The sequence below is a fragment of the Pleurodeles waltl genome, chromosome 3_1, assembly GCF_031143425.1.
Source record: "Pleurodeles waltl isolate 20211129_DDA chromosome 3_1, aPleWal1.hap1.20221129, whole genome shotgun sequence".
Taxonomy (NCBI): domain Eukaryota; kingdom Metazoa; phylum Chordata; class Amphibia; order Caudata; family Salamandridae; genus Pleurodeles; species Pleurodeles waltl.
In genome coordinates this window covers 1921508819-1921536440 of record NC_090440.1, presented here as the reverse complement: position 1 = coordinate 1921536440, position 27622 = coordinate 1921508819, and the positions used below count along the sequence as shown (strand labels likewise).

The following is a 27622-nucleotide window of genomic DNA, read 5'->3' as shown; positions in this document are numbered from 1 at the left end:
GCTCTGTGGTCTACCCTGGCTGTTGAAGGTTGTTCTGTCTAATTTGAGCTGGTGGGTGCTTATACATGCTGTTTCTTAGAATAAACTGCAGTTATGAGCCATGTCATAGGTGATTATAGGATATCCCTGGACTTTGCTGGGTGCATGAAGTGTGTTGAGTCTGTTGGTTATTGCATGTTGTATGTTTTGTTGAAAGCTGCGAGACGTCATCTCTGGCCCACCTTTACCTGGATCTTTCTAGCTTTGAAGCTCTTCACCCTTCTCTGCCTTTCTGTCACTCCTGTTACCCTTCTGCCTTCAGTGCTTCTCCAGTGCCCTCTTTGTCACCCTTTGATCTATGGCTGAACACTCTGGCGTGGCCCCCTCTTGCCACTCCCTTTGTTTGCTAACGGCCTATTCTTCTGTTGCCAACTCATTTTGCCCCCTTGCCCCTCAATCGCCCTTTGCCTCCCATCCCTCTGCCCCTCTTTTTCCACCCTCTGCCACCCTGTTGCTACCCCTCTTTAGTCCCACCACTTTCATCTCTGTCGCTCCCCTAGTAAACCTTGTGTGTTGTCCCTCCACTTCCTTCCATCCTTCTGATAACCTCTCACTACCGTTCTGCCCCTTGGCCACCCTGTCTGCCATTTCATCCATGTGTCTGCTCCCTCATACTTGCCGTCTAGTATTCTCCGATTATGTTTTTTTTAATGTGAGAGCGTGATTCTCTACACCCGTTGGGCCCTGATTCTCCTACTCTTGAGGGATCTGGATGTCTGCCCCATCTGTGGGCCACGAGCTTGGATTCATGAGGACTTTGCTCTCTGATTCATGGTCAGGAGGAATCTAAGTATCTGATCTGGTGGTCAGGGAGAGCTAGGATCGCAAACCCTGTACTGGACCCATTCCTCAGATCTGTTGGAGCCCAGGTTGTCAGTTACATCTGATGTCCCTCAGACCTACTGTGGGCCTGGTTGATAGTCCTGAAATGCACCTGCTTAATTCTCCCTTGGTAAGTCTGTCTCGCAGACTCTTAACAGGGGCCCAGTTTATGAACCTCTGGGGCCCTATTACACATTGGGCACACTTTTCTGGTTTACTCCACAGCACACCTTTAGATAGGGGTGCAGTGCGCACATAGGGAAGGCGTGCCATATTATAGTGAATACGCTGCTCCCAAGGCAGCCGTAATCTCGTCCTGCCCTAGGGGCAGAAGATTCAAATGAAAAACTGAGCGTCTGATTTAAAGCCGCTCCGTGTTTGACTGTGCAGGCAGCACTCTGCCTGCACTTTAAAGAAGTGTTAGAGATCCCTTTGCAGGCTGGTGTAGTAGGTTACTGCACCCACTGCAAGAGGATGTCTGGGGAGTCCATAGAACCCCCTTCCCTACTTCAGCGGACTGCCATCAGGGAGCGCAGTGACTGTGCTTCACCTTTTTGTGGCGCACTTTCAGTATGCCTCCTGACAGCTTATTTGCCTTTGCACCCAAGTCCATGCGATGGTGTGGCTCACAGGTAAAGAGTCTCATGTAAAGGAGGAAATGCTCTCTTTAGAAATTACGGAAAGGGTCGCACACACATCCGTGGCCCCTTCTGTAATACCAAAGAGCCCCGGAGCGCACAAAGCGGGTACACGTGCCCGTTGCGCCCCGGGGCACTTTCTGTAATACGCCCCTGGTAGCCACTTCATAGACCCATGGGGAGGGCTGTTTCTTTTACCCAAGTGGGGTTTGGTTTTCTGATCCCTCTAGGGTTTCGTTCTGGGACCCATTTGGAGGCTTAGTTCCCAGATTTGTGGGGGTTAACTGATTCTGTAAAGTATTTGATCCTTCTTCTCAAGTACCTCATGTAGTGCCCGGCTCTGGCTCTTGGACCACATAGGGCAGTCCTGTGCTTGGATCACATATGCCATCTGATTCAGTTCTTGGACTTTCGGCAACCTGGTTGTCAGACTCATCCGATGTTTATTCTGAGATTTAAGCTTTCAAACCAATGCCTGAGACTTATCATCATTACTACCCAAGGGTTTGGTTCTTAGACCCATAACAGAGGACTTATACTTAGACTTAAAAGGGGGCAGGGGTGATTTTTTTACTTGCAGATAGGTCATGGCCAGCTGGGGGGAGGTGATTTGTAAACTTTTGGGGCAATGCTTGGACCACTTGAGGAATCTGGTTCTCAGACACATGATGGAACGAGGGGTTCGTGGTCATTGAACCCATGGTTGGGAGTATTCCTTGTAGCCTTGTCCTCTGAACCACAAATTAGGACACGATGGATATTAGACCACTGTTTGTAGTAGCTAATGGGCTATCGATGAACATTGACACGGATACCCTGTATTGTGACTGTACACTCCTTGTCTCACTGGGTGGTCAGCGGCTGCTACCCAGCCCTGCCCAACAGCAGAGATGTCTCGGGGGAATGGAAGAGGCTGCAGCGCCCTTTTCCGCACCCAGATGTACTATTTCTTTTAAAGATAGAGTAGGTGGAAGTGATGCAGTTAGGAACATCTGCATTTGGGCTGCTGGGAAGCCAGACGTGCTGCAGCTGGTGCGAGGCCCTGGCAGGCCGCTGTCTGCTGGGGTTACTTCTGTCTGCTTTCAAACATGTTTTTGGGGAGGAGGGGGCGAGGAGCGAGCAGGCATGGGGTGGGGGGTGTCATGGGTAGCAGGCATGGGATATGATGGGGAGGGTTCTAGGGTCGGCACGCATCCAGGTCTAGTTAAACTTTTCTTCCCCCCCATTTATAAAAAAAAAAAAAAAAAAGTTGAATTTTTGGGCCAGACATGGAATTAATCTGCAGTTCCTACTCTGGGCACTTTACATTGCTGGCAGCGAGAGGCAGGATGTGGGATCTCGCTCTCTCTCTCTGTGCCTTGGCTGACTTCTTTACCTCTCCAAGAATTTGGAAGGCCGTGAGATCCCCCCTCGCCCCCCACCCGGGGGCTGTGCACTTTTTCACTGTGCTGATCGCCCTGCTGTGGCTTCGCCCTAATAGATTTCAGATGTTGACGCAGTTGACATCAGTATCCAACTATTTTACATGTGATCTTCTGTATTTCCTGAGGAAATCTGCAAGATATTTATTAAGAAGTAATAAAATAAACCTCTCCCCGAGATCCCAGGCCCGTTCGGTTCCCGAAGTCTCTCCCACTTCCTCATATCAACAATGGACGTGTTTTCTCTGGTGTGTTGTTGTGCAGGGTTTTAGTACACGGATCTAAGATTGAGATGTATTGTATTAGTTTGTATATCCCGTCTATAAAGTAGTGAATGGTAATAGTTAACCCCGAGCCAGCGCGCGGAATGAGTGTCTGTGGAACACAAGTATGAATTACTACGCCTCACCCCCTTTGAACCCCGTTTCCAAGACTCTCCAGCTGTCTGCCATTGTAGGTGGCAGTGCGTGCAGGCTAGTGATGCTTCCGCTAGAGGCGGGAAAAGGAAACTTTAGGGTGGCCACCTGGCCGATTTTTTTTTCTTTTTCTTTTTTTTTTGCTGGTATGACCAATCTTATTGTCCCAGTCGGTACAAAAATTAGGAAGGGCACATAAAGTAATGTTTCCCCCCCTTTCGGTACATACTTAAAACAGTAATTGCAAAACAAAAGCACTTTAAAATATGTTTTAGAGCTGCCTTATTGAAACCTGACTGATAAATAAAGTAAACAAAGACCGAAAGGCCAAGTTAAAAACTAAAAAACGATTTTATTTAAAGTTTTGTTTAAGTATTGTGTCCAGGCCTTTGCAGATAGTTAACACGTGACCAAATGACCGGTATTTTCCGTGGGAAAGGTGGCAGCGCTAGTTATATTGGAGGCCTGCTGTGAGGGGAGACTGTTAAATGCAGAGGTGAGGGGATTAAGGCCAAAGAATGCCATTTTGCACTGGAGGTGGTTTGAGGTACAAAGCTGTCAGTTCCTCCCAGTGCTGCACACTTTGTGGTCTCGTGGGGAATCCAAAGGCAGGAACAAGGCTCCTGAATTGAAGGGCTGCCCCGGACCTTGGCTGCTCGTGGCTGGCGCGTGTCCCAGAACACTTTGCTGCGGGTACCGGAGCGTCGGCGGCTTGGCTCGTGCCTTCCCAGGACTCGGCCTTCCACGGAGGGGCTTCGTATCTGGTCTGTAGATAGCGCCTCCCAAGCCTGGTGTTCGGTGTGTAAGAGGTGTTCGAAGCCTCGCAGGGCTCCTGGGGTGGATGTAAGAGAGAAAAAAACCGCGCAGAGGGCTGAGCAGGCTGCAGCAACACAGGCGTCAGAGGGGAGAGTTTCATCGCAGCGCACGCAGCAAGGAGAGTACTGAACTCTCGGCAGTGCGTGTAGGAGATCAGAGTTCAGCTGTCAAGGAATGGTGAGCAGAAGAGATTCATGGCTGCGAGAAGATAGGACAGCCTACTGTAGAGAAGTGTAATACTGCAGGAAAAGGGACAGAGAGATAAGACACGGAGGAGAGAAGGCTGCATTACAGGCTGAGTAGGCACCAGACGGGGGCGCAGCCCAAGAGATGAGCAAGCCTAGCAAGGCTCGAGCCACTTGCTTGTCTAGGCACTTGTACCGCGATGACTAACTCCAAAATAAAGCCTGAAGAAGCAACCAGGGCACTGCCCTATTCTTGCCCCGTTGCACTTTTTAGAAAGACAAAAATGTTTAACGCAGGACAGCAGAGTGGATATATAAAATCTGTTTTTCTGAGCTAACAGCGGAACGTGTATATGAGTGTCTTGTCATAGCAGTGGTACTTCAGGTGTACCTGATGAAGACCTGTAACGGAGGGCACCCTTTGAGGGATCTCTGAGGCCTCTTTAGTTTGCTAACGTTTTAAATGGGCAACATTGACGTGTTGAGCCACATGTCAAATCAGTCTGTTTTTGTAAAGCCGGGGAAGCCAATGACTTATTAACAAGCGACATATTAATCATAATGTCTAATGTCTTTCTTGGCTTCCATTTCACTTAAAAATGTACTTTATTTTGATGTATGTTTGCATATCTCATTGATGTAAAATTGTATTCATTGAACATAGTGTACTATTTTATCTCATGAATGGAGGGTGTCCTTTGTTTAACGGGAGATTAAAGGAGATATCGTTCCAGAGATTAAAAGATTGAACCACACTACATGTAACCAGGAAACCTGGGCTAAAATCCAAGTTTCTTCACTTGACCAGATTGTGTGATCCTAGGCAAATCTTTTTACTTCACAGTGCCTCATTTAACTGCAGCGACCGATTTGAGAGTATTTCAGTTCAGGTAGTGTGCTACGAAAATCTCCACTCCTAAATGGTTTAATAGGCAATATTATCGTTTCACAAAATATATCCTACTGCAGTGCACGTGGTATAGCTATCTTGGCTGACGGCTTTGCCTTAGCGGAACAGTGGTGTTTCTGAATATTGGTGAGCTCATTTTCAGAAAAAGTTATTTTTCAATATGTGCCACTCACTACACTGATATCATCTTATTGCAACATTTACAAATGTAGAACGAACTTTTTCTAAAAGAATTTTAGCATATTTTTACATGACGTTTATTGTGTGATTTACGTTCCAAACGTGAGGGCTCATAAGACCAAGCCAGACTCCTAACTAAGCTCTGGTTCAGCTCTCTCTACGTACCTTGGTTTTCCCACCTCTGGGCATAACTGCATAGAATGGATGTAACAGATATGAGCAAACAAAATGGTTGAGTGTGAAAAAGCAGAGATAATTTAAAAAACATGCTGGTTCGATGGCATCTGTCGCTGTAGATACACATGGTATGCATGAGCTCGCCATCTGGTGTTGGGTCGGAGTGTTACAAGTTGTTTTTCTTCGAAGAAGTGTTTTCGAGTCACGGGACCGAGTGACTCCACCTTCTGTGCTCATTGCGCATGGGCGTCGACTCCATCTTCGATTGTTTTCTTTCCGCCATCGGGTTCGGACGTGTTCCTGTCGCTCCGAGTTTCGGAACGGAAAGTTAGCTGAAGACGGAAGATTTTCGACGGTATCGTTGCGATCCGGTTAGAGATAGACACATACGACGACGCGTTCAACATCGAAGCGCCTCGGTGCCCTTCGGGGTAGATTTCGGCACCCCGTCGGGGCCTAGTCGGCCCGACCGCGTGGAGGACAACGCCGATGGATCGGACCCCGTTTCGATTCTGCCCCGAATGCCACAACAAATATCCTTATACGGACCTACACTCGGTCTGTAATCTGTGCCTGTCACCCGAGCACAGCGAAGAATCCTGTGAGGCCTGTCGGGCGTTCCGGTCCCGAAAAACTCTGCGCGACCGTCGAGCGAGAAGACTCCAGATGGCGTCCACGCCAAAAGAGCGTCCACAGTTCGAGACAGAAGAGGAACAGGAGGAATCCTTTTCCATCCAGGATTCAGACTCCGACGAGCTACACTCTACAAGAACTGTGAGTAAGACGTCGAGATCAAACCTTAAAAAAGGAAAGAAGGCCCAGGGGACGCCACTGCCAACCGGCCATGGCTCCACCCAAATTCTCGGTGACCAACAATCGGCACCGAAAAAGGCCCATTCAGTGTCGAGATCGTCCGACTTCGGTCGAGACACCGGCACGCAGCCTCCTCGGGACCGAGAGAGTGCTAAACAGAAGCATCGACACCGAGAGTTCGGTGTCGACACCGATCGACGCCGAGACAGTGGCGCCGAAGACCATAGAGGCCAAGAATTTTCGGCACAGAAAAAGAGGAAGGTTACCTCGGAGCCGAAAAAACAATCGACAGGGCTTTCGGAGCCGAAAAAAGCGACATCAGACCCTGTTTCTGGCTCCTATACCGAAGAGCATTCTATGTCTTCTCAAATGAAGAAACATAGATTTGAACAAGAACTGCAATCCACTGACGTGGATCACACGCAAAAGCGTATCTTTATTCAGCAGGGGACTGGGAAGATCAGTACCCTCCCACCTGTCAAACGAAAGAGAACGCTTCAGTTTACTCCTCAGCAACAAACAACACAAAAGGTAACACCTCCTCCCTCGCCTCCACCTGTAACTCCGGCTTCGCCAACTTACACCCCGTCACATTCGCCAGCTCACACCGCCATGAGCCACGACGACCAAGATCAGGATGCGTGGGACTTGTACGACCCACCAGTGTCTGATAACAGCCCAGACACATACCCAACTAGGCCATCACCACCGGAAGACAGCACAGCCTACTCGCAAGTGGTGGCTAGAGCAGCTCTATTCCATAATGTGGAACTACACTCGGAACAAGTAGAGGATGATTTTTTATTTAACACCCTCTCCTCAACCCACAGCTCCTACCAAAGCCTGCCGATGCTCCCAGGCATGCTACGCCATGCAAAGGACATTTTCAAGGAGCCAGTTAAAAGTAGGGCAGTGACGCCTAGGGTGGACAAAAAGTATAAGGCGCCTCCTACGGACCCTGTCTTCATCACCTCTCAGCTGCCACCAGACTCTGTGGTGGTAGGGGCTGCCAGAAAACGGGCAAACTCACACACTTCTGGGGATGCACCTCCCCCAGATAAAGAAAGTAGGAAGTTCGATGCAGCCGGGAAGAGGGTTGCTGTCCAAGCAGCAAACCAGTGGCGCATCGCAAATTCACAAGCGCTGCTAGCGCGATACGACAGAGCCCACTGGGATGAGATGCAGCATCTCATTGAACATCTCCCAAAAGATCTGCAAAAAAGAGCAAAACAGGTTGTTGAGGAGGGTCAAAACATTTCCAACAATCAAATACGCTCCTCCATGGATGCAGCAGACACGGCCGCAAGAACCATTAATACGTCGGTTACCATCCGTAGGCACGCATGGCTCAGAACGTCTGGATTCAAGCCAGAAATTCAACAGGCAGTGCTTAACATGCCAGTAAACGAGAAACTTCTGTTCGGTCCGGAGGTCGACACAGCTATAGAAAAGCTCAAGAAGGACACTGACACTGCCAAGGCCATGGGCGCACTCTACTCCCCGCAGAGCAGAGGATCTTATAACACCTTCCGCAAAACACCTTTTAGAGGAGGGTTTCGGGGTCAGGCCACACAAGCTAGCACCTCACAGTCCGCACCGCCCACCTACCAGGGACAGTACAGGGGAGGTTTTCGGGGCCAGTATAGAGGGGGGCAATTCCCTAGGAATAGGGGAAGATTTCAAAGCCCCAAAACCACTACCAACAAGCAGTGACTCACATGTCACACACCCCTCCCACACAACACCAGTGGGGGGGAGGATACGTCAATATTACGAAGCATGGGACAAAATAACTACAGACACATGGGTCCTAGCAATTATCCAGCATGGTTATTGCATAGAATTCCTGCAATTCCCTCCAGACATACCACCAAAATCACAAAATTTAACAAAATACCATTCACAGCTTCTAGAGATAGAAGTTCAAGCACTACTGCAAAAAAATGCAATAGAATTAGTACCAAGCACACAAATAAACACAGGAGTTTATTCACTGTACTTCTTGATACCAAAAAAGGACGAAACACTGAGACCAATTCTAGACCTCAGAGTAGTAAACACATTCATCAAATCAGACCACTTTCACATGGTCACACTACAAGAAGTGTTACCATTGCTCAAAAAACACGACTACATGACAACCCTAGACCTCAAGGACGCATATTTCCATATACCAATACATCAATCACACAGGAAATATCTAAGGTTTGTATTCAAAGGAATACATTACCAATTCAAGGTATTGCCTTTTGGTTTAACAACCGCTCCAAGAGTATTCACAAAATGCCTAGCAGTAGTCGCTGCACACATCAGAAGGCAGCAAATACATGTGTTCCCGTATCTAGACGACTGGCTAATCAAAACCAGTTCGCTCACACAATGCTCAAACCACACAAATCAAGTCATACAAACCCTCTACAAACTAGGGTTCACCGTCAACTTTGCAAAATCAAACATTCTGCCAAGCAAAGTACAGCAATATCTAGGAGCCATAATAGACACGACAAAAGGAGTAGCAACGCCAACTCCACAAAGGATCCACAATTTCAACAGGGTCATTCAACACATGTCTCCAAACCAAACAATACAAGCAAGAACAATACTACAGCTCCTAGGCATGATGTCCTCATGCATAGCCATTGTCCCAAACGCAAGACTGCACATGAGGCCCTTACAACAGTGCCTAGCCTCACAGTGGTCTCAAGCACAGGGTCACCTTCTAGATCTGGTGTTGCTAGACCGCCAAACTTACCTCTCGCTTCTATGGTGGAACAGTATAAATTTAAACATAGGGCGGCCTTTCCAAGACCCAGTGCCAGAGTACGTAATAACAACAGATGCTTCCATGACAGGGTGGGGAGCACATCTCAATCAACACAACATAAGAGGACAATGGAACATACATCAAACAAAACTGCATATAAATCATCTAGAATTATTAGCAGTTTTTCAAGCACTAAAAGCTTTCCAACCAATCATAACCCACAAATACATCCTTGTCAAAACAGACAACATGACAACGATGTATTATCTAAACAAACAAGGAGGAACACATTCAACGCAGTTAAGCTTGTTAGCTCAAAAAATATGGAAGTGGGCAATCCACCATCAGATTGGTCTAATAGCACAGTTTATTCCGGGGATCCAGAATCAGCTGGCAGACAATCTCTCTCGAGATCACCAGCAAGTCCACGAATGGGAAATCCACCCACAGATTCTGTACACCTACTTCACACTCTGGGGAACACCACAAATAGACTTATTTGCAACAAAAGAGAACGCAAAATGCCAAAACTTCGCGTCCAGATACCCACACAAGCAATCCCAAGGCAATGCCCTATGGATGAACTGGTCAGGAATATTTGCTTACGCTTTTCCTCCTCTCCCTCTCCTTCCTTACCTAGTAAACAAATTGAGTCAAAACAAACTCAAACTCATTTTAATAGCACCAACTTGGGCAAGACAACCCTGGTACACAACACTGCTAGATCTGTCTGTAGTACCACACATCAAACTGCCCAACAAACCAGATCTGTTAACGCAACACAACCAACAGATCAGACACCCGGACCCAGCATCGCTGAATCTAGCAATCTGGCTCCTGAAATCCTAGAATTCGGACACTTACAACTTAGCCAAGAGTGTATGGAAGTCATAAAGCAGGCCAGAAGGCCATCCACTAGACACTGCTACGCAAGTAAGTGGAAAAGATTTGTTTGGTACTGCCATCATAATCAGATACAACCGCTAGATGCAACTCCAAAACATATAGTAAATTACTTGCTCCATTTACAAAAAGCAAAGCTAGCCTTCTCTTCTATTAAAATACACCTTGCAGCAATATCTGCATACCTGCAAACTACCTATTCAACTTCCTTGTATAGGATACCAGTTATCAAAGCATTTATAGAAGGGCTTAAAAGAATTATACCACCAAGAACACCACCTGTTCCTTCATGGAACCTAAACGTGGTTCTAACAAGACTCATGGGCCCACCTTTCGAACCCATGCACTCTTGCGGAATACAATTCCTAACCTGGAAAGTTGCCTTTCTCATCGCCATTACATCTCTAAGAAGAGTAAGTGAAATTCAAGCGTTCACAACACAAGAGCCTTTTATACAAATACATAAAAATAAGGTCGTCCTACGACCTAATCCAAAATTTTTACCAAAAGTTATTTCACCATTCCATCTAAATCAAACGGTAGAACTACCAGTATTTTTCCCACAGCCAGATTCTGTGGCTGAAAGAGCACTACATACATTAGATGTCAAAAGAGCATTAATGTACTACATTGACAGAACAAAGAACATCAGAAAAACTAAACAGCTATTTATTGCATTCCAAAAACCTCATGCAGGTAACCCAATATCAAAACAAGGTATAGCCAGATGGATAGTTAAATGCATCCAAATCTGCTACCTTAAAGCAAAAAGACAACTGCCCATTACTCCCAGGGCACATTCAACAAGGAAAAAAGGTGCTTCAATGGCCTTTTTAGGAAACATCCCAATGCAGGAAATATGTAAGGCAGCCACTTGGTCTACGCCTCACACATTCACCAAACACTACTGTATAGATGTGCTATCCGCACAACAAGCTACAGTAGGTCAAGCTGTATTAAGAACTCTATTTCAGACAACTTCTACTCCTACAGGCTAAACCACCGCTTATGGGGAACTAACTGCTTACTAGTCTATGCATACCATGTGTATCTACAGCGACAGATGCCATCGAACTGAAAATGTCACTTACCCAGTGTACATCTGTTCGTGGCATCAGTCGCTGAGATTCACATGGACCCACCCACCTCCCCGGAAGCCTGTAGCAGTTCAGAAGTTACCTTCAATTTTGTACATTTGTATATATTACTTAATCCTTTAATAGGTACATACTTACATTTTTCATTGCGCGGGCACTATTACTATAGTACAACTCCTACCTCACCCTCTGCGGGGAAAACAATCGAAGATGGAGTCGACGCCCATGCGCAATGAGCACAGAAGGTGGAGTCACTCGGTCCCGTGACTCGAAAACACTTCTTCGAAGAAAAACAACTTGTAACACTCCGACCCAACACCAGATGGCGAGCTCATGCATACCATGTGAATCTCAGCGACTGATGCCACGAACAGATGTACACTGGGTAAGTGACATTTTCATTATTAACCACCACTATCCAGCTTTTTTGTTTTACTGTGACCCTCGAACCAAACAATCTGTTTCACCTATAGAATTGCGAATGGGGCTTATCCAGCCTTTGGATATTAAACTCACATAAACCTGGAATTGTCCTCTTTAAGATTAAATCTTGCCTCACTCTCTGCAACCTGTCACAAAAGGGTTTTGGTTGTATTTTATTGGTTATGACATATTGCAAACAGTAACACTACTATCTTTGCAGTTTTTAATTCACTTTTCGAACCAGGATTCCAATATGAGTCTTAATTTGGGAGGGAAAGTCCAGTAAATTCAAGTATTTTAAAAGGAATAAACATGTGACTAGCAAATTGTACTCTCAGAGTTGTTTATGATGTGGTACATTTTTTTCAAGGTCTGACATTAGCCAAGACCTACCGATTTTAGTAAACTTGTATATATTAGATGCTTACATGTAGAGACTTTTAGCCAGCCCTTTTCTTACAATTGATTGGTCTGTTATGTTCACATTTTTCTTCTTCCCAGTACAGCGTACAGCAGGGGGCGATGAGTCCGCTCTCATCAGCTGTTGGCTAACTTCACTCTGAGTGATGGGTGACATTTGCCCATTCTCAATGAGTACATGCCCAACGGTCGTTTTTTTCACTACTGAACTACTATGGCAGCATATGCTTTTTAGGACCAAAAATATATGTCTCATATTAACAGTGGTGCGAGCCCACCTCCTCCCTCTACAATGTTTTATTTTAAAAAATTGCAAAACAGAACAAACATTGACAAAGCAGAATAGCTGTCATGGAGTGGCAGACTGATTGGCTATTCCGAGACTTAGTTTTCAGATAGTCATTAATATCAATGAGGGAACCTGACTGAAGAGTTCTATACGTATCAGGTACTGAAGAATGTAGCTCTTTTATAAACAATGCTAAGTGTAGTCAAACCCAGTGTCCAATTAATCTTGCAGTTCTTGCTCCAGTTCCATCTTATTCAGTGCACATAAATATTTCCCAGAATGTGAAGGCGTACAGGAACATAGAAACATATAGTTCTGCCAGTCTGACTCGGGGCTCGGTTTTCATGGTGGAAGTTCAGGAAACACTTAAATTCACTGTAGACCCTGCAGTAATCCCTGAGCTCATGACTGTCTTCCCTGGGCATTACCAAGGCCTGTCTGTAGTGTCACCCACGGCAAACCTGTTGGATTTGAAACATGGCCGCCCTCTCCTCTCAGACTTTGTCAGGAGGGACCGAGGAAGGGGAATTATGAGGTTCCTAGCCTCTCCTGGAAGGCTCACAAACAGCATCTCCACAGTATAGAGAGCACTTCATCTCATTGTATTCATCTGTGCAGTTGCACTAGCTTGTTTGTCCCAGCAAGATTTCTTCTGCTCCACTCGGTTACCATAACAGGCTAATTTTTGTCATGAGAAAGTCAATGAACAATGACCACTTCAAGTACTACTTGTAAGCCTGTAGCAGTGTCATCAACCTTATGTACAGGTGGGGGAGCCACTGAAAGCTTGAGCCAGGCTTGAGCCAGATTACTGTCTCTGGCTCAGCTTGAGGTCCTCCTGGACCCTTGAGCCCAAAAGGAGCCGAGCTTTCATGTTACTTCTGCCTGCGACTCGCGCTACACCCTCATGCGACAATAATTAAAAACAAAACATAAACCTTTGATGTTAAAAACAAGAGAAAGAATTACCACTCTAGTGTCTGAATTGTGTAATGTAAAACCAGTAAACCTAGGATCAATCCTAGCTTCTCTGCGTGACCAAACTGTGTGATCCTAGACAAATATTTAATGTTACAAACCTCCTTTTTCTTTATCACATATGACATCACCTTTAAAATATGTACACTCACGATGTGAAATGTACAAGAACTTCTTTTGTTTGATTTAATAGACTGTTATGTTGCTTTATCTATAAAAAGTATCCAACACATATATAGGATACAGATGAGAACTGACTTGCCTCCAATCTCACTGATAACATTACCTTCAGGGCCGGGGAGCAGGAGATTACGTGTTTAAAAACGATCACATTTGATTATAATCTAATGTGCTAAGGTGAAACACCTTCCGTGTGTTGAAAAAGTACACTTTTTTTTATTTTGAAGAGACTACATATTTTTAAATGATGTCTGTTGCATGATTTACATGCCAACAATTTTCAGGGCGTGGCTTGTGCATGGCCTTTGAGAGCCACAGCCGTCCCTTGTTTCGGCCCTCCTTGTTAATTTGTTGGCACACCTACCTCTGGCCTTAAGTAGCGAGTGTGTGCAGCTGGTGCCTAGTGCCACCTAGCTCACACGCCATAAACAAATGTTTTGTATGTCCTGTTCTCTGCTTGTAGGTGCTAAATGTGTTGGGAATTCGTGAAGGAAATGAGCAACTTAAAGAACCAAACCGTTACTAGTGTACGTTTGTGGTTGTTTTGCATTCACTTCTTTAAAAAAAACTAAGAACTAAAGGAGTGTGTGTTCACTGAATAAAAAAATACCCTGTGATCCCAGTCCTTCAGAGTTTGTATTAGCTGTATATTAAGGGTCTGAATCACTTTCACTTGCAGGTGCTTATGAGACACTGAACCCCACTAATGTACTTTTGCAGGACAAAGATTCTCAATATGCCCACATGACTTTCCTGAGTGCATCCATCAAAGTCAGTGCTACCTCCATCCAAATATGTAGAAAAGGGAGGTAACCCCTAGGCCCTTTACAAAAAGGCCTCCTTACCATCCTGGCTCTGACCACCTACATACAACTCCCCTCCTTCAGCAATACCTTCAAAACATGCCTCAAGCGTAGGGGCCTAAACCGAGTTCTTGCCGTCATTACATTGGCTTGTGTAGCCAGCTAGCTACATTTTCCCAGTGAAATGTGACACTACCCTAGCTCCTTGCTATATATGGTTGGAGTGGGTATTGCAACGCAAATTGGAGAAGATGTCGAATTCGAGCTTGATGAACGAACTGCATTTAATGTAAGTAGTAACAAGTGCGCCTTGGCAAATTTTATTTCATAGCGTATGCATAGAAGAAACAAAATAAAAATAAAGCTCTGCATCGCTAATAAATCCAAGCACTCAGAAGTGCTGCTTATTCACCAGTCCTGAGGAAGATGGACAGCTTGACTCTACCTCGTTCCAGGTGTTCTGCCCTATTCAGAACATAATTCATTCTGCGAGTACTTGTGCTGGAGGGCAGCATGCAGCAGCCTTCATCACCCTCTTCTGATATGATGCAATTCTAGTGTGGCTCAATTCGCACACTTGACTCTTCCAGAGGGCAGCAAGACCTGGTCCTGTTCACGGGCATTGAGAAGCCTTACTTCCCGCTCTCCAGTTCTTGGCCTAAAGCTCCGCTTGACTGTGCAGCACCACAGAAGTTGTGTTCCTTAGCTCCTGCGGCCCAGTCTTGCTAGGAGGTCTTGTCTTTCAGTCAAGCTAAGCACAGCAGGAGCTTGAAGGCAATAGCATCTGAGGTGCCCAACGTAACTGGAGCTCAGCTCCTCTTCCTGCCGCCTTTCTAGGGTCTTTCTTTCCAGTGACCCTGCAGTCTTGGGGCAGAGCAGGGCAGGGACCCTGCCCCTCCTCTGTTGTTACAGCTTGTGTTGTGCCCGTCCTTGAGGGTGTTCCACATTGGCACTCGAAGAAAGGAAACCTTGTTTTCCGAGAACTCGCTGCTCCCTCACAGCATGATGAACGTTTAGAAGTAGGAGCCTCACAATTGTAGTTGGCAGGGCATCCTCATTCTTCTGCATGTCTGTTTATTTTTCCCTATCCTCTGCCCCTCCAGACCCCATCAGCTCACGATCGTCCTCCGACATATGTGTTACAGCCTGTGGTTTATTATCCCCCGAAGAGCCCGGTGCTTGGAATTTAGTAAACCCATCACCAGAGAACAGTCCCAGGGCCCCCGCCCTGCCAGAACACAAGCAACGCGCCGAAAAGAATGAAGCGTCCACGCTGCCAGCTGCCGGGCCCTCGCCCAGCCTGGCTGCGCCCACGGAATGTGAGTCCCCAGGGCTCTCGGTGTCATGAGTGGGTGCGCCCTCCCGCGGAGTGCTGTGCGATGGCTGCTTCGAGCGTGGCATCGGGCTTTCTGGAAGTTACATTAAGCCCCACGCCGAGTATTGGTGCACTTGGCCGGGTAGTGCCGTGAATGCGTAGATCTCAGACCAAGAGGCTGACGGCTTCCTCAGTGTATACATACTAATGCCTCCCTAAAGACCACTGCCGAAGAGACAATAGAAGGCGACCGGCCGTACGTACACTAGCTGATCATGGGAAGGCTTGCTGCCCTGCTTGTCATCGCCTGCAGGGCCAGTCTCAAGTGTGATAACTCCCTGAGCTGTGGTGAAAAGGACAGGGCGCTCCGCAGCTTGGCGCTTTTCAATTTGCACTTAACACCCCAGTGGTGCGCAGAAATGATTTGGCGCGTATCCTGGCACTTATTAGTACTGTGTTCTCTGGGGAGTACCAGTCACCATTGTCGTAACGGAACTTGAGGCCCCCTTGCAAGGTACATGGACCCCCTCCCCTTTGACTCAATCAGGAGCTGTCAGACTAGGATACTGTGCTGAGGCTCCTCTCTGCAGTTCAGCCTCCCCCCACACCCCCGTGCTCCTTGGGGGCTTATGTTATGCCCCTGCCAAACACCGATATCATGGCCGCAACCAAAATATGTACTTTGCTTATTTAGCAATTGTGGGCAGGACACCACTCTGTCGTTTTATATAAAACTTAACAATTCAGCCATATTCCAGTTGTACCTCGAATATAGGAAACCGTGTCATCTCAGTTAACATATGCTAGGTCTCTCTTCATCCAAAGCAGTGGAAACCTATGTTAATTATACATAAATGCGCCAGCCGAGATAAGCTGGTTAATATCCATGCATCGCTTGGCACACACTTTGGGTTGGCTGCACAATAAAGCCCGTCCAGTCCCAGGTCAAACCAAGCCTGATAAAAGTCCTTTCTAGAACCCTCTACCACCAAGCCAAATCATGCCAGTCAACAGAACTGACAAGCACAATGTTCCTAGATTGCTGTACTTATCTCGTCTTTGTGTTCCCTTCAGCATAATGGAAGCCACAATATGTTTTTGTAGAAGCTGGGGGAATAAGAAATTCGGTGGACCATTTCGTGCTTAAGTCTCTCCAACATGTGGCCTCTCTTGATGTTTCTCATGGGCAGGCTAGATAAGCCGGGGCATTTTTCTACCTCTATTGCTATTATTTCCACTTTCTAGTATGTACCTCCATACTGACCCTCTGAGTCCAGTTGAGTGAATTAACTGTCACATCCATGGAGCCCAGGATTATTAATCTGCCATTCACTCAGGCTGCTACAATGCGGATAGCATGCTTCTTTCATGTTCTAAAAGATGCAGTCTTGCTGGTCTGAGCACGGACGTGCCCCAGACACATAGCTGTCTTACTTTTGTCTGCAACAATCATACTCTGGGTTGTAGATCAAACATATTATGGAAATCACACTTAGATCATTGGCAATATTCTCCTGAAACACCTACGTTTACAAGCATGAAATAGAGTTATGGGTGGGTATTATATAAAGGATATACGAGATGTTGTGGTACTGGTGCGTGTGCAGTAACAAAATCCAAGTGTATGTGTTAGTTGTCAAGTCAATGCGAGTGCGAAACTTAATGCTTTGTGATGTTCAGTAGAAAGGAGAGGGGCATAGCTGTTCATTCAGTGTGCAACGGTGACACGTTTGGTTGAAAAGTAGTATTTGGGAAAAAGTTGGAATACTTTGAGCAAAAAACACCTCCTGTGTACAGATAAAGGGATTCCTGAACCTTTAAAAGGCAATTCTGCAAGGATGCTGGGAGAACAAACCCTACAAATTCTACTTTGCAGGGACACTTAGAACCTAGACTTCTAAACATTGGAGGCATTGTCTGCAGTGCAGTTGTACCCTAGAACACAGACCTCCTTTACTCCATAGGGTCACTGGGGGAACTAAGCTTTGGAATGTATTGGTTGCTGGGAGGCCAGAGCATTGGAAGACCCTCTTTGGTAATACCAGGAGATCTAAGCTAAAACAATGGAAGGCATACATTTGCCTCTTCCCCTTTTCACAGGTGCTGTGAGTCCTGAACTCTAGCAAGCTAGAGACTAGTAAGTACCATACAAATAGTCCCTCATTCAATAGGTCACTGGAGATCTCTTCGTGCCCAAGCAAAATGGTGCTTCAATGAGTTATGAGGTAGACCTCAACATTGTAGAGATTATACATAATTGGCAAGGTCAATATGTTATGCCTGCTTCCCCCTTCCCCTGTCCCCTAAGGAAGCTGAGTTTGAAGTAGTGCACCCAGTTAACTGCAGTACATTAAAGATAATATGTGCATAAATCTAGTCACTGAAGAAACTAAGGTTTAAGATTAATTGTAGTTAGAAAAAGTTAATGTAATGTCTATACCAAACCAACTTAAAATGCACAAAGCTTTGAAATTCAAAAGTTATATATAATTGAAATGTAAAATCATAATTTCCACCTCGCCCATACTATAACTCACTCAGCTGTTTACAGTGTTGTCAACTTGGTAGCTAGACTAAATTAACTATAAATTGTGCCTTCCCCATGCACTGCTTACACCCTTTCATATTACATCACGCATAGCAATCATACCATTCATAACAGCACTAATGCCATCTCAAATGTCATTATGTATATGAAGACTGTGCGTGGTAGAGGGCCAAGTTAGTTAATTTAGTGTGTTCTTTCCTAATGGCCAATTATGTAACTCTGTATATATTTCTGTATCTGCTTCTGTGTTCCTCATTCTTTTATGTCAGTGTATGTGCAATATGGTTACAGTTTGGCTTGTTGGGCACAGTTTTATGTTGTGGTCTAGAGAGCATGCCAAGAAAGCAGGAGTAGAAAATGATTTAGGTTTGAAAGCACCTGAAATAACTTGGATTTGAAATGGAATTACTTACTTGCTCTAATTTCTGTTAGTAAGTGTGACCATTCCTAGTTATGGCCATCCACTGCTGTTGCAATAATATAGCACACTAAACTGGAGTTAAATTGGAAATTGAGTTGAAGCACACACTTTCCTTCTTAATGGCTGTTTCTGAACACACATTTTGTTTTCTCAAATGTTTGTCAGAGTCGGAAGTGAAAGTGATCTTCTCTGAATGTTGGTAAGTTTGAAAAGATTTGATGACATGTCAACAAAGCTGTCTCAGCATTTCTTCAAGATCATGAAACATGTTCTGTTTTTTTTATTTGAATATAAAATATTCTAATGCAGCGCTGCACTGTCCTGATGGTATACATTTTACAGCCTATGGAAACCATGTTCTCGTTTCAAACCTGAAAAAGGGTTTGACGAACATATTTAAATATGTTCAGTTAAAAAAAAGCAACAAAGGCTCTTTTGAGAGGCACCCTATATTATGTCTAATTTTATTTTCTCATATATAAGTTTTTTTTGTATTTCAGTAAGTACCACAGTATTTTCTAGATATTTTGTGAGCATTGTGGTACTCAGTAAACTCTTTTAAAAACATGTAAATCAACAAAACAAATGTTTCCTACCTCTACAGAGTTTGCTAAACTGCCTCATTTCTTCCTCTACATTAAAACACGAGTAATAACTTGTATTCTACATTAAAACACAGAACAAAGGCAAATTGTGGTCTAAACAATATGGCTACCTTTTCCCTTTGCACAGACTTTCATTAACCAGTTATATTGTGTTAAGTTATTGCGAGGGACAGCAGTATGTCACACCCCAGTATATCACTATGTTTTTGTCCCTTATTACTTAAAAACTACTGAACCGTTTTAGATCAAATAACAAAAAAAAGAACCCTTTCTAACCTACACCCAATCTATATTCCTGCCAAATTCCAGGAAAAACTGTTTAGCCATTTAGACGCAAAATCAGTTTCAAATGTCTATGGAAAATACGTTGGTGTTTTGGGACCCCCTTTTTCTTTGCACCCCTTAACTAATCACCAGAAAGCATTTCACCATCAACCAGTGTAGAAAAAGGAATAGATCTGCAGTGTTTCATGGTGATTCGTCAAATGGTGGTGAAGTTACTACTGATTAAAAATCTCTCAGAATCTCAGACTTTGCCACCCGGCACCAGAGTGGTGCTAAACACATGGACTAAGGCCACGAAGGTAGTGGGATGGGACCGCAAAATTACCAGGGAAACGCCCCTTTGGGGAGGTACCTCGCAGTGGCAATTCACAAAACTGAGTGGTTTCGAACACTGGGATGTTATTGGCATCTCTAAAGTGGGCAACACCGTACAACTGGCAAAAATCATGTCACTCTCCTCCATGCAAACAGAATTCCACATACACCCGACTAAATTTCTCAATTATGTCCAACTAAGACACGCCTGGCGGGCTGAAGGGCTACGGGGAGAGGACCTCCCCACATATGGCCTTCTAGAGAGGTGTATACTCATGGACGAACTGAGAATGGGGGGGCCATCTCAACCACATACAAGACAATCAACAACAATATACATGACAATCTAGGCCGGCTATGAGAAAGGTGGCACAAAGGTGGGGGAACTTGAAGATGTAGATTCGGAGGTGGCACTGATGCACCTGTGCGAAGTGGCCATGAAAGCACGCCTCCGCTTGATACCGTTTACAATTTTAGACAGGGTCTACTATGACTGTAACAAACTCCACAAAATGGGAAGGGCACCAACACCATTCTGGCCTGCGCGGTAGATCCCGGGACCTTTATTTGCACACTATGGGAATGCCCACGCATATTAAGTTACTGGACTGAAATAATTAAAGAGTTTTCGGACATCCTGGGAGTCCTGCTCTCGATGGAGCCCCGGTTTATTTTGCTGGGAATCCCAAGTGATATAGACATCCCATATTTCAAGCTCCTTTTCTGTTCCCTAGCCTTGGTGGCGTCCAAGAGAGACGTAGCTAAATATAAACCTCCTCACTCGCGAAAATACCTTCAGTGCAGGAATGGCAGCGGGCAAGAGACTGCTACATGGCTGCAGAGTAGGTAACATACCATAGTAGAGGCTGTCCCCTTAAGTTCTCAAAGGTAGGGGGTCAGTGGAAAGCCTACTATTGGTTAGATCTTCTGGAGGGAAATGTCGTAACAGCCCCTACCTAGCCCCCCAACCGGAGATAAGGGGAAATCGTTGGATACACCTTGCTATCTACTCAATGTTCACTATGCACAAGGTGCTCGAATGTCCTACAAAATTACTTGGTGTCTCCATGTGTTAATGCATGATGTACATGCCGACTAGGTGTTCCGAGTCTTAAGGTATGACCGCACTTTTACTGTTAATGTTAATGCTTCTATGGAAAATTTAATAAGAATATTAAAACAAAAAACATCTCTCGGAATCATAACTAGAACTATAGATGAAATAAGCGTATGTAGACTTTCACTAGGTGTGACCTTCGAGATAAAGCCTAGTACTTCTAGTGACGAGCTCTACACCACACTTTAAGCAACACTTAAATATATTAAAACCGTAATCTGCTTTTTGGTCATAGTTTGTTCTGCGTCTTTTGTGTTTTTCCTAAATCGTTATCGCCATTAATTGTGCCGATTTAAAGTTGTATTGTGCCTGCCTGGTGGGCTTCATTCTAAAACCTGCGGAAGAAACCTACTAGTGTTAAGTATTGTTTCCTAAGCCTTCCTGATCTTGGCAGATTGCTTAATGAGTGTTTATTTTCTGCGATTCTTTCCGAGCCAGAGCACTTTTGCTTTGTTGTAAATCAGAGAATCAATCAGTCAGTGAACCTTCCCAAGCTTCTAGTTAGGGTTGACCGGTTGATACTGGAGTAAATCCGAGCCAAGTATCCAGGACCGTGCTAAGACATAAAACTCAGTGGCAGAACGTGCACAAACCAAGGACAGTGGTAGAACTTGAAGCATAAAACAAACGATGAAGTAAACAAAGTGCAAATTGCATAGTGCCAGAATTGGGACCAAACCATAACTGTCAGATCAGAGCATTCCTGGACTTTGCTGTTATTTGAACATACCGTTCTGAGACAGTGTCTACTTTATCATGGACAGGCCTGTTACTATGCACAGTGCTGCCAGTGCTCCTTTTTCACCTTGTTGTGCGTACTTTCTCTCATACACTTTGTCTTTTTGTCCCTCACACGCACACTTGGTCTGCGGCATGTCCCCATCTTGGGTTGTTATTTGAGAGTGCGTCTCGTGGTCTTGTCCTGGAGCGTCAGTATCGAGTTTTCCACATTAACGTCCCCATTGCTCTTTCTCCCATTTGTGTTCATGCCACTGGTGTCTGACGCTACTTCTGACAGATTAAGTTATGGCTTTTGGAAAGGAAGGACAGTAATTTGCATTCGGCCATTCAAGCTAAGCCTGTGGTCTCTACCTTGTGCCAGTGGGACAGTAGTCTGAATCCTCAGCAGCAGATATAGAGCGACACAAAAAGCTTCTAGATGGTACTAGCAACATGATGCTTTTCCTGTTCCCAACTCAGTTGCTTTTTTTTCACCAGTTCTCTCCTGATTATCTTGTTTTCCCTCCTCGCTCTGTCTATTTGTCTAGCTCCCTCATGTTTCTCATTCTTTTCGCTTTCTTGAGGTTGTCCTTCCTTCTGTCTCGTGTACATCTTTCTCTGATCCTGCCTACCTCCCTCCTTTCCACAGGTCTTAGGGCCAGACGTAGCACACAGTTTGCACGTCGCAAACAGCAGATTTCGCTATTTGCGACGTGCAAACTGCACTTGGCAATGCACAAAACCCCTTTTGCGATTCGGTAACCTGGTTACCTAATTGCAAAACAGGTTTGTGAGTCGCAATTAGCAAGGGGACCCCTTCCCCTTTGTGAATGGCATTAAAAAAGTTTTACAGAGCAAACGTTTCATTTTTTAGTTTTGTAATGCATCTTGTTTTCCTTTAAGAGGAACGGACTGCATTACAAACATTTTTTTTTTTTTAATGCTTTATTTAAAAGCAGTCACAGACATGGTGCTCTGCTGTCTCCAGCAGGCCACCATCCCTGTGAGTGCCACGAGCCTCAAGGGGTTCGCAAATTGCGACCCACCTCATTAATATTAATGTAGTGGGCCTTTGCGACCCCCTTGGGAGTCGCAGATGGTGTCAGGGACACCATCCTACATTCTGAATTGTGAGTCGCAAATTGCGAGTCGCAATTCAGCATCTACTTACATCTGGCCCTAAGTCTCTTGCACTCTCTCTCCTCTTTCCTACTAGCTCTTTGTAGTGTGTCCTGTTCCTTCTTCTCTCCCTTGCTCTTATTTCTCATCCGCTGTCTAGTATGTCTTCAATGTCCTCTTTCTTTGGTCAGGTCCCCTGTCCTTTTGACTATGTGCTGTTTTATTTGAGGCTTCGTCTGCAGCTCTTGTAGTTTTGCATTAGAGCAGACTACTATGCATACCTTTATGATGGACGGAAGCACTTTTTCATCTCCCTCTTTTAAAACTGTATTGGCTTCTTCTGTGCTGCAGTAAGATAAGTGGTCACCCTCAACATTTCCCAGGTTCATTCCCAAATACAGACTGCAGGCTTGATGAATGAGTTGCTCCTCTACCTGGTGCTAATGGGGTCTCGTAGTCAGAGGTGGAGTGCAGTTTGGAACAAGTGCAGATCTTCTGAAGTCTGCAAAAGATGGTGAAAGTGACTATACTTTTGCTGCTGTTATGCCTATTTCAGTGTAAGCGCTTGTAGAAACAGACTGTGGTGAACGTTAGTGCTGGCCTTTACTCTGAACGAGTCCTAGGCGAATCCAAATTTGGCACCCCTCTCTCTCTCTCGTCCTCTTAAATTGTCTTATGTATTGAACGTTTGAGAGGAGGAGTAGGAGAAAGGTGAGGGATGCAAGATTAAGGAACGACATAGGAAGAAAAAAAACCAAGCATTTGCAATGCAATAAGTCTTGCATTTTCTTGAGGGAGAACGATTGGCATTGCAAAACTCATTACGACTTTTTTTGAGACATAAATTGGTCAAACCTGCCTCATAATTTCGTCTTTTCCTGCAATATAATTCCAGTGGCCCTGTATAAAACTAAAGCACTTCCATTTACCTTCTTCCTCTATCTGCAGCAAAAAATGAAAATGTTGCTAATTAGCATCCTAATTTAAATCTGTAAATCTGCCATGCTAATTCCAATAGAATGCCACTTTCACCATTCTGCCATCAGAGTTGCTGGCTGGCTGGATATCACAGTTCCCCCCAAAAAGACACAAGACAGCCATAGAGGAGAAATAAACTAGAAGGGTCACCCTAACATATCAAGAGTGTTCAAACAGTCATAGTGTAATAAGGATGTTAAGTTGGCCTGAATCATAGTCACAATTGTAATAAGGAGAGATGATTACCATATATACAATTATCATATAAACCTTTATCAGAAGTAAACTTTTGCCATTTGACTTTAATTCTCAAAATACCATAACAGAAATATAATTTTAAGAAACATGGTCTTATAACCATATTGTTAGCCCCTGAAGGGCATAACCCCATGAAAAAAAAACGGTGAAAGTAATGCAGTGTAACGATATACTTAGCCCCTAGAGGGCATTGTACATTGCAGATTTTCAAGGCTAGCAGATCTATTGCAATGATATTACGAACAGGCCCATGAAGCACAACTTTTCTCAGCTGTAAAACAAACGTTCCAGCCGTGAGAGAGCTTAAAAAGATAATAAATAGTGGTAGGGCTTATTATTTTGGAGCCCCCACTAACATAGTGTGGGGACCCAGAAATGATGTAGACAGAAAGAGCACATTGTGTTGAACGTTTTGGTGGTGGGTGAATATGTTAGTATGTTGATATGATTGTAATGCTTTGAACAGCTCCTGGAGAACACCACAGTGAAAGTTGCATTTGTAAGAAACATGGTCATGTAACTACATAGTAAACCCCTATATTGAGACCCTAGAGGGCATAGTGCATTATACATTTTCAGAGTAGCAGGCCTAGAGCAATGATATTACAAAAAAGGCCCTTAAAACATAAATTACTGTTAGCTGTAAAACAAAAGTTCCAGCTATGAGAGCACTTAAAAAGACTCTGAATGGTGGGAAGGGTTATTATTTTGGAGTCCCTATAACCTAGTGCAGGGACCTATAGATGATGTACATAGAAAGAGCATGTCGTGCTGAACATTTTGGTGGTGGTCCCTTTGTCCCAGGACCACCATAGGCTGAGTTATGAACACAAATGTTTTGTCGAAGTAGTGCCCTGCAAAGCATTACAGGGAAAGTTTCTGTGTGCCACAAATATTTTTGTATGTTGATATGACTGTATTGCTTAGAATAGCCTCTAGAGGACACCACAATGAAAATAGCATTTGTAAGAAACATGGTCATGTAACCATATAGATAACCCCTAGAGGGCATGACCACACAAAAAGAAAATGGCATTAAATAATGTGGAGTAACCATGTATTTAGACCCTAGAGGGTGTAGTTCATTACACATTTCAAGAGTAGCAGACCTAAAGCAATGATATTACAAACAAGGTCTTTCAAACACAACCATTCTTGGCTGTAAAACAAAAGTTCCAGCCATGAGAGAGCTTAAAAAGACACTGAATGGTGGGAGGGGATATTATTTTGGGGACCCTACTAACCTAGTGTAGGGATCTAGAGATGACCTAAACTGAAAGGGCGCGTTGTGCTGAACGTTTTGGTGGTGGTCCCATTGTCCTAAGACCACCACAGGCTGAGTTATGAGCAAATATGATTTGTAAAATTTATGCCCTGCAAAGCATCATGGGCCGAGTTTCCTGAGTGCAGTGAATATTGTAGGATCGGCTCTCCCCTTGTGCTTTCACTTTGATGATTTCTGTTTTATGTAAAGCATTTACCAGTTTCAATTGTTTAAAGGGGCGAGCCTAAAGAAATTATTCTGATAGGTAACTGAACAGTGTGACCAGTGCTTCAATACTGCTGATCGAATTCACGCTGTGGGTGTTGTGAACGCCCTTGCTGCTATGCAGCAGGAAGGAGAGAGCCAAAAGAAAAAAAAATTGTTTGCCCACGCTGGAGTATATCGGCAATCGTGCAATAATCCCTGTAAAAGGGGCAGTCTGCAAGGCATCACAAAAAACGCCCCAAGGCAGGATAAACATAAAGCATTTACCAATGACATCAAGTGATTTTTGGTAGGGAAGTCCACTAACGAGTGAAAGTGATGGGCGTGGTTAAAAGCCCACAACACTTAAAACAGGTCAAAGCGCTTGCGCGCTCGACCTAAAAACTGACTACTAGACCATAAAGCAAGTCCAGATAGCCACAAAAATGGCTGACACACTGCCATGTCAGACCCTGCCTTCTGGCTCTGCAAGATTGCTCAACTGGTCAGTTCAACCCTGTCAGTAACCAAGATTCGCACATCTACTGCCCTGCCGATGGTGAACATCTACTGATTCCAGGCCTGACTGATATAATACACTAGACCGATGGCCCTTAAGGTGTGGGGTGAAGGGACAGAAAAACAGGAAAGCATGTAAGGGACGGAGGAATGAGAGAAGGAAGGATGGGTGGAGGAAAGGATGGTTGGAGAAATGGACAGACCTGAGAGGAAAGGTGGATGGATGGATGCCTATCTGTTTGAGGGAGGGATGGAGAGAAGGGGTGTATGGGTGGATTGTGAGTATTTGTGGACAGAAGAGTGGGCAGGCTGAGTGAAGAGTGGACGGATGAAGAGAAGGATAGATGTATGGATTTAAAAATGAAGGGAGAAAAGATGGGTGGATGCTTGGATGGATGGATGGACAGAACCAACTGAAGGATGGGTGGGTGTATGGATAAAGGCAGTAAGAAAAAAGATAGAAGTATAGAGCAAAGGAAGAAAGGATGAATGAAAGAAGTGTGGCGAGAATGTAGGATTGACTGAAAAAAAGAAAGAAAAGGCAACAGAGGATGGAGGAAGTGAAGGAGATTTCATTTTTCCCTAAGGGGGCAATCCTCTTAATGAATGGTGGGCTACCTCCTCACTCGCAAATTGCGATATGGTTCACAGTAGGGGTAATTTTATTTTTCTGGCTGCTCCCTTGGGGGTGAGACAAGTTTTGCATTCAGCTTCCTTATCTTGTCTAGCAATTAACTGATTGCGAGTAGTGGTGCAGCAAGGGTGCCATGGGCTGTAATGTAAGCCCGAAAAATGCCCTCCCTCCACGCCCCCAATCAAGTTAAGTGGGCTACTTAGGACATTGCATCAGCTGCACCATTGATTGCTACTACGTCTGTGATGATGAAGTGAAAGGAGATATCATCTGTGGACAGAGTTGCATTAACAAATGTAGCATGCTCACCTTTTAGAGTAGTTACCTTCATTTATTTCATCATCACCGCCCTTCCATCAGATTAACCCTCACCTAGGCAGCGGAATTATTCTTTTTGTCGTGAAACAATATTCGAGTATTTCGCATAAAGACAACACTCTTGCATGCCGATTTGTGAAGTAATAGCACTTTTTAAATCCTTTTCTGTTTGGAGATTTTCAGGAAAAGATACATTTATCTAAATCAAAATACCATATTGTGGATAGAAATGAGTCTGGAGAATTATTGTAAACTCATTTTCTACATCCAATCTTCCACTGGCTTCAGTATTCAGTAAATGCTTTTGCTGCAGTTTAGCCCCAATCCCTATGAACGTCTTATATTGCACTGTGTTCACATCCCAATATTGAAATAATGGCCACATTGTCAAAGTATTTTACTGCCTACACGTTTTCATCTCCAAGATGACAGTGTTCAAATGCATCATGAGAGCTCTGCTTTGGGCGCACGTTTGGGATATGTAAAAATGTGTGCCCTCCTCCTTAACTGCCCTTTCTTTGTTCTGCCAGTCAGTCAGGCTCCAATCACAGTGAGGAGGGAGCTACTCCCAGAATTGGATTGAAGTGACCACTGAGAATGAGTTGGTTATATATAGAGAGAGGCACTGTGGGATTTATTTTCAATAAGGCACAAGAACAGCTGCAAATGTGGATAGGGTTACCTCTGGAAACTTCTATCCTATTGGTTATAAAGGAGGTAGGAGTTCC

General features: G+C 44.6%; 1 protein-coding gene across 2 annotated transcripts in view; it reads left to right on the top strand.

Moving 5' to 3' along the window:
- The window catches only part of SMG6 (SMG6 nonsense mediated mRNA decay factor), an 890340-nt gene that overhangs the window by 331228 nt on the left and 531490 nt on the right, over positions 1–27622 (top strand). The window lies entirely within an intron of this gene.